Source organism: Myotis davidii, unplaced genomic scaffold, assembly GCF_000327345.1.
Source record: "Myotis davidii unplaced genomic scaffold, ASM32734v1 scaffold710, whole genome shotgun sequence".
NCBI classification, from domain to species: domain Eukaryota; kingdom Metazoa; phylum Chordata; class Mammalia; order Chiroptera; family Vespertilionidae; genus Myotis; species Myotis davidii.
Genome location: NW_006284328.1, coordinates 1,788,057 through 1,795,508, shown reverse-complemented (window position 1 = coordinate 1,795,508; position 7,452 = coordinate 1,788,057). Strand labels below are relative to the sequence as shown.

Below are 7,452 nucleotides of genomic sequence, written 5' to 3'. Positions count from 1 at the left end.
TCTGGGGAAACAAGGAGTTTGGCTTGACCCCCGGGAGTCTCCAGGGGTTTGAAGAGCAAGAATCACTTTCTTCTCCCTCTGCACCCCACCCCTCTGCAGCCCCTTCAGCTCTGGGCTGGATGGGATTGGGGGGGGGGCGGCGGGAGTGGAGGGGGCAGGCCAGACAGCGCCCTTGAGCGGAGCCGCCCATGCATATGGAAGACCCGGGGAAGACGCGGGCACTCCGCTCGCTCCCGGTCCTTAAATGACAGCAAATGAGGTAAAGCCAGGGGGTGGGGATGGGAAGGGGTGGGAGGGGGCAGAGGAAGTCATCTCCAGGGCCCGAGCGTTGGCTGAGGACAGGAGCCAGCCAGTGAGCGGAGCCTGGGAGAGGGAGGAGCACATCTTGATGCAGAGATGCTGCAGTGGCTCCGGGCGCGCACACACACCAGGAGCAGGGGAGGAGAGGCGGCCCGCCCAGGGGGCTGGTGGCCGGGCTGGCTCTGACTCATCGCCTCGGGTCAGCGTCCACCCGCCCCAGCCAACACCCCTCTTTCACCCCAGGTAGGTGGCAACCAATTTTGTCTCCTCTCGCTGCCGCTGCCAGGGGAGGGGGACTCCCCGGGGGTGCTCTTGTGGGCAGGCACTCGGAGCTCAGTGCCCTTGCAACTTAGGAGGGGCAGGGGCAGGGCGGGAACCCCTGCTTCGGGCTGGGGCCAGTCTGACTTCTCACCACTGGGACTGGAAGTCCCCTCCGCCCTGTCTACATGGGTGGCATCCTGCAGGGCCCAGCAGGCCCCGCCTGGCCAGGAAGCTGGCCTCCTGCAGTGTGTCCAAGAATTCAAGCCGGTCACCGGCCGCTGGTTGACAGCAGCAAATGCCTTCAGAGGGGGCAGTGGCTCTGGCCCCTGCCCTGGCCCCCAGTCCAGGACCAGAAAGTCCCGGAGGCCAGGCCCCAGACCCCAGCCGGCCCCCAGATCTCCCGGATGGAATGGTACTGACTGCCCAGCCTGGAGGCCCCCAGGGCTGCCTCTGCAGGGTGACCTCTTTGCAAAGTCTTGCTTCAGTTCCACAGAGGAGGGAGTGGACCACAAGTTTGAGCAAAGGCCGGTCCAGGAGCAGGGACTTAGGGAGGAGAAACTGAGGCAAGTCAGATCCCAAAGGGTAAGGATTGAGCCACAGGGGCTGAAATTTATTTTTCTTCCCTCCCCCCTCCCCAACTTTATCTTCCTCCAAACCCCTCCCTCTCATCTTCACTGGTGGGAGAGAAGGATTTGCATGAAGTTTGTAAGAAAAGGGGCTGGGGCTGGAAGGGGGAGGGACACGGTTTCGGGGTCCAGGAAAAGAGGGCCACCCTTCTCCCCAGCACCATGGGGCTTACATAATGGATCTGCGGTGGGGGGAGCGGCCCCAGGCAGTGCCCAGAGCAGAATCCTGTCACCTGGTCCAGGAGGGGTTGCAAGGCCTGGGAAGGAAGAAGCGGGAGTGAGACGAGACAGTGCCTGTGGGAAGAGAGTCCCGGGCCTCACGGGACAAAGCCAGGGACGCTCAGCATAGTCCTCCGGGAGCTGAGCTCGCGTCCCGGGAGGAAACGCTGTCAGTCAAGGTTGTTTGGAGGTTTGGGAATCCAGACAGACAGGATGGGAGGAGCTGTGAGTGCCCGTGGCCCAGCCCTGAAGAAGGATGGGTTTCCAGCCCGCAGGGTGCCTGCCCTTAGCTTTGCCCCCTTTCCATGTCCAGCCTGTGACTGGCCAGACCTACCCTCCTTTCCTTTCAGCTTCACTCCTCGGCCATGAACCCCCTTCCCACCCCAGCCAGCATCCTTTCTCCTCTGCTCCGAGGGAGGCAGGCGTGGGCACAGCCCAGTATCCCAGTCCATCAGAGCATCCCGGTCTCCTTTCGGGCAGCCGACTCCGGCTCCCCTCCCAGCTCTCTAGCCAGAGAGCCCCTCAGTCCCCTCACCATGCCTCCTCTCAGCTGCACTCAGAGGGACCAGAACAGCCACTGGGGATCCAGGGCAGCCAGAGGTGGGCCACCTGTGAGAGGCTGGTGTGACCTGGGCTCCTGGGGGTGGGGCAGGGGTGGAGCCCAGACTCCTGGCCTGGACAGCAGCCCTCTCCAGGGTGCCCACCAGCTAACCCTTACCAGCCAGGCTGCAGAACCACTCCACCAAGGCTTTGCCACAAGGTCAGAGTTCTTCCTGATCGCCTGTGGGGTCTATCAGGAGGCCCCAGCCAGCAAAGGGGAGGCAGAAAGGGAGAGAGATGGGAAGGGGGTCCCTGAGCACATGACATCAGTCACCAAGATCCACCTGTCCTTCCGGTGCTCAGCATGAGCAGTGAGGGAAGCACAAGGCTTCTCTCTCTCTCTCTCTCTCTCTCTCTCTCTCTCTCTCCCCCACTCATCCTCTACGCCCCACCTGGCCAAGCCCTCACTCCATCACACTCCCTTCCCTGTTCAAATGCGCTCTCCACCTTCAGCCCTCAAATAGAGACACATGTGGACGGGCCTCTGGGCATTGTGCTCAATGGGGAGCTTGCACAGGTTGTCTCTGACCCAAACTTACTCCTCAGAGAGCAAGCATCTCTGGCGCTAAGGCTGTCAGGGAAGCAATTCATCTGAGGGGGGGGAATCCTCCACCCCCCACCCCCAGAATGTCCTCAAGCCAAATGTTTGTGAGAAAGTGCATCTCATAGACAATCTGGGTCTGAGTGTGGCTGGTGTTTGCATTGTTGGAGGGATTCCTGGGGGCAGAACCGGGGTGTTGAGCAAGAGGAGGTCAATACTCATGGAGAGAATAGTCCAGTGAAGCAGGAGAGACTGAAGTTAGACTGCAGGAGGCATTTCCTCACCAGAAGGATGAGCCCGAGGTGGGGCCGTCTTTCCAAAGAGGCCATGGGAAACGGGGGTCTGGTCCAAGGTTAGAAACAGTCTTGCTTGGGGGTGGAGGTTGGGCTGGATGACCCTGTAGATTTCTCCCAGGCTCAGGAATCCTCTTTCAATTGGTAAGAGGCGGGGTGACTAGGACTCCTCTCTCCCAGCCTCTCTCATTCTTCTGGACACCCTCCCCCCACGGTTTGCTAACCTGGACCCTGTGGGAGTTTCCATGGGCCCTGTGTCTTGGTGGTCACCATCCTGGAGTAAACAAGTCCTTCCTTGGGTTCAGTGAGTCCTCTTGCTACAAAATAAGCCCATGTTTCCTTGTTTATCAAAAGAGGATGGAAACAACAGCAAAGATGTGTGATGTGCTCCCCCAAATCTGAGCCCGTGGCATCCCAGGACACATGCAGACCCAAGTATAGCTCAGCGCCCTTCTCATCTGATGAGCCGCACAACCATGCCCCCCCCCAAACACACACACACACACACACAGCACCCATCCGGATGAAACCTTGGGGGCCTCCTCTGGCCCCAGCCCACATCCTCTCAATGTCCGCCAGCCGCCACAGACCAAGAGGCTGTCCCACCCACGTCTGCCCGAAAGTCGGCCTTCTTGCTGTGTAACCCAGAGGAGCCGTTCGGCTGGGCTCCAGAGCAGAAGCTGGCCTGAGGGGCAGAGCAGGTTCAAGCCCACCCCACCGGGCTGGGCGCTGACCGGCCTGCAGGACACTGTCTAGGAGTTGGGGCGTCTCCTTTCTGCAGACATGAGGCGACATGCAAAATCACTCCACCAACTTCTTCCCGATTTGGTTCTTCGGAACCAAATTAAAACAATTGCTCTTGCTCCTGACATCTCACAAACGGACCCTCCTCCTCACGCCTCACTCATGCCTTCATACCAGGCACCGAGCAGGCCGGCGAGTGGGAACCCGAGGGTCGAGGCGTGCCTGCCCCCTGTCCCAGCCCCTCCCGGGAGGATGCAGGCCCTCCCTCTGTCCACATCCCACTCTGAGGGCCTCTCCATGCAGCCATGCAGTCATGCAGCGGCAGAGGCAGGAGGGCCAAGGTCTTCAGGCTGAAGATCAAGGGTCAGATTCCCGCAGGGCCAGGCTGCGAGCTCACACACCCACCTTTCCTCAGAGGGCAGGGCAGTCAGTGCCGGGGCTGGGCCTCAGGGAACCAGCTGCCAATGCAAGAGCCTGTGGACACCACGGGGTGCGGGGAGGGAGGGAGCACGAGAGGGGGCTGAGGAGGGACCCAGCTGCACAGCTCCCCTGCCCCCCGATGGGGACTAAGAAGGTCCCCAAGCCTCAGGACCTCCTCCACCGGAGGCCACCTGCCTTCCTCACTGAGGCCTCTCAACCACGGTCCTGCTCCTGCCCGCGCCTACCCTGCCTGCCACATGGTCCCACCGGGCCACCATAGATCCCCGCCCGTCCTCCCAGAGAGACGTGGAGTGGTCCTGTCCCAGGTGGTGGTTCCTGTCATGGGCAGAGTCCTCCTCCCCTCTGAGACCCGAGGGAGGGCAGCAGGTGGGGAGGGCTGTGGAGCAGCACCTGCTTGGGGTGCCCCGCGGGTCCTGCCAGGTGCTCTCCAGAACAGCTGGCGTCTAGATGTGACTGTGCGTCCTGGTGCCCTCGTCTGGGGTGCTGTGCGTGCTGGGCTCGCCTGGGCCCCCGCACCTGGGGGCGGACGAGGAAGAAGGCACCTGCCCAGATGTGGGAGGCTGTCAGCGTCCTAAACCCGTGTGCGTGCAGTCCCCACGTGGTGACTGTAGAAGGGAGCCTGACACAGCCAGGCACAGCGTCTGTGGACACATGTCAGTTCCCCCTTCACCCACTCCCCACCCCGACTCTCGCCATGGGCCAGGAATGGTGCTAACTTCACCAGAGTCCCTTGGGGTGGCTACCCCTTCTCACCCCCATGCTGCAGACTGGGGCTCAGAGACTCTAAGTAATGAACACAGTCGTCAGGGGTGTGCTAGCTCGTCAGCTCCAAGGGGGTTGGTTGGGGGCCGCCCCGCTAGTCTGTGCTGTGCTGCAGGGTGGGGCAGGGGGCATGAGGGCTCAGGCGGTGCTCGTCGCCTGAAGATAAATCACTTCGTCTCTGCCTCCCACTGGACGCCAAACTCCCCCTTTGTCTGTCCCCACCCGTCGGAAAGCAGCCCTTGGTGCTCACATCTCCCCCGGGGGTGGCGGGAGGCGGATTCAGGGCCAGGAGCCGGGTGTCCTCAGTGGTAGCATTTAGGAGGCGTGTGTCTTTCATTTTCTGGCTGTTCTGTGCAGGGCCCCAAGCCCAGCATACCCTGCCGTGTGCTGGAGTCCAGCTCTCAGTACTCCTCCCCCTGCACCCCACCTTCATTGTCCCCCAGGCCCTTTGTTCCCTGGGCCAGCCATCCAGCCAGCTCCCCCTGCAGCCTCTGAACCCCCAAGCAGCCCGCTCCCCCATGTGTTGGTGCCTCATAGGCCCAGCCCCCCTGATGGTTACAGCCTGTGCCCGCCTGTGCCAGCCTGTGCCTGCTCCCCTGTACCGGGGCAGCTGGCCTGGGCCAGGCTTGGCTGGCTCGGGGCTCACAGGGCCCGCTCCGGGCCTGGCATAGCTCCACTCTGGCCTGGCTCCTGACAAAAAGGCCTCCCCCATCCTGAGCATTCCAGGATGTGTCACAGGGCAGATGGTGTGAGGAGAGGACTGGTCTGTGGGGCTCATGAGCACATCCTCGGGCACACGGCTGGTCCATAAAGGCAGTTTTTGCAACTGTCTCCCAGCGCATAGCACAGCGCCTGGCACATGGCACTAAATGCTGGGAGGAAGTGGACACAGGGCAAGACTGGATGCCAACTGCCTCACCTTCAGGGAGCAAGAAGCTGCAACCTTTGACCCAGACTCCACCTTGGCACACAGTGGGGCTCAGTGTACACCTGACAGCACTCTCTAGTACCTCTGGTGCAACCCAGGTGCTCCTCCCTCTCAGCCCCTGCCCAGTCCCCTCCGGTCTGTCCCTCAGGGGTGCCTGGGGCCCCTGAGCCCTTAAGTGACTGACAAAGGTCTGGGTTAAGCTGAGATTTAGGAGGAGCAGTAGAACTGGATTATTCACAAAGTATGATAATTACCTGTGGTGACATCATTCTGACCACTGTGGAGGGAAGTGAGTGATCCAGGATCAGGCCTCCTTGTGGGTCACAGGAGGACAGGGCAGGGCTGGGTTCATGCCCCGTGCAGGCAGGGACACACAGAAACATGCACAAACACATGGGCGCACACACGTGGGCACACACACAAAGACCAGACATATCCAAACACAGACACACAGAGACACATGCATATACATAGAGACACAAAGACCAGACCTCACATATCCATAGGGACACATAGGCACGACACACAGATACACACCAACATTACACACATGCACGCACACGCACAGCCACCCCGCTCTCTCCAGCACTGCGGGAGCAGCAGTGGCTCCTGTCCCAGGGCCTCCAGCTCCCTGGTGGTCTGTCTCTGTTTGGCCCTGGCACACTCAGGGTAAAGCCGTGAGCCCAGGCCAGCACCCTGCCCCCTCACTGAACTCCCAGACTGGCAGACAATGGGCAGGAATGAGCAAGTGATGATTGAGCCCCTTCTCTGTGCCCGGCTCTGGGATGTGCCACACGAGCGCTAAGGGGGTGTTTCCAAACGTTTTGGAACCATGAGACCCTTAGTTTAGGCCGGTGTGGGGAACATCGGCTCTTGGGCAGTACAAGGCCCACAAAATCATTCCGTCTGGCCCTGCCAAGGCATTAGGGTGAGTTAATTAAATGTTTGATCAAATATAGCAGCTAATTTGTAAGTTGATAATTTTGTATGGCCCGTGAATGATGTTGTTAGAAATATCCAAATGGCCCTTGGCAGAGAGAAGTGCCCCACCCCTGGTTTAAAGGGAACCTTGTGGGGAAGTCCAGGAGATGAAGCAGATGTGAGTGAGGCCGCTCTGGCTGGAGCTGGGGAGGGTCTCAGCCCCTCCTCTCTCTGGCCCCATCCCTGCTCTGACCCTGACCCCATAACTTCCCCGGCAGGCACTCCAGTACCTCACTGAACACCAGAACGGCTCTGCAAAGTAATCTCCACTTTGCAGATGAGAAAACAGGCCCCACCGGGGGAATCACTTGTCCGAGCTCACAAAGCCGGTAGGCGATGAAGTCAATGTCACCGAATCCTGTCCGTGGAGGCCAAAGCCTGGGCGCTTCCCAAAGCCCCAGCGCCTCCCTGTTGGGAGAGCGCCCTGCTTTTGTGCAGCCTCTGGGGTCATACTTCCCGGTTCCTGTGCCCGAACCCCCTGTGACCCTAGAGACCCAAGTGTGTGTGGGGGAGAGAATGTGTGAGAGTGAGGGGTGACGGTGAGTGTGAAGCAGGGACTGTGTGTGAGAATATATGTGAGGGAGTGTGTATAAAAGTGTATGAGAGCCCTGGCCAGTCGCCCTGTTGGTTAGAGCACACGTCAAGGTTTCGGGTTCGATTCCCAGTGAGAGCACATACAAGAATTAACCAAGGAATGCATAAATATATGGAACAACAAATCGATGTTCCTCACTCTCTCTCCCTCTCTCTCTCTCT

The 7,452-nt window shown here is 60.2% G+C and overlaps 1 protein-coding gene across 1 annotated transcript in view; it reads left to right on the top strand.

The window, feature by feature from the left end:
* Positions 1-436: 436 nt before the first annotated feature.
* The window catches only part of CNTN2 (contactin 2), a 35,869-nt gene continuing 28,853 nt past the window's right edge, over positions 437-7,452 (top strand). The window contains exon 1 of the mRNA XM_006754408.2: positions 437-543. The gene's annotated coding sequence lies outside the window, so the exon portion shown is untranslated. The remainder of the gene's footprint in view (positions 544-7,452) is intronic.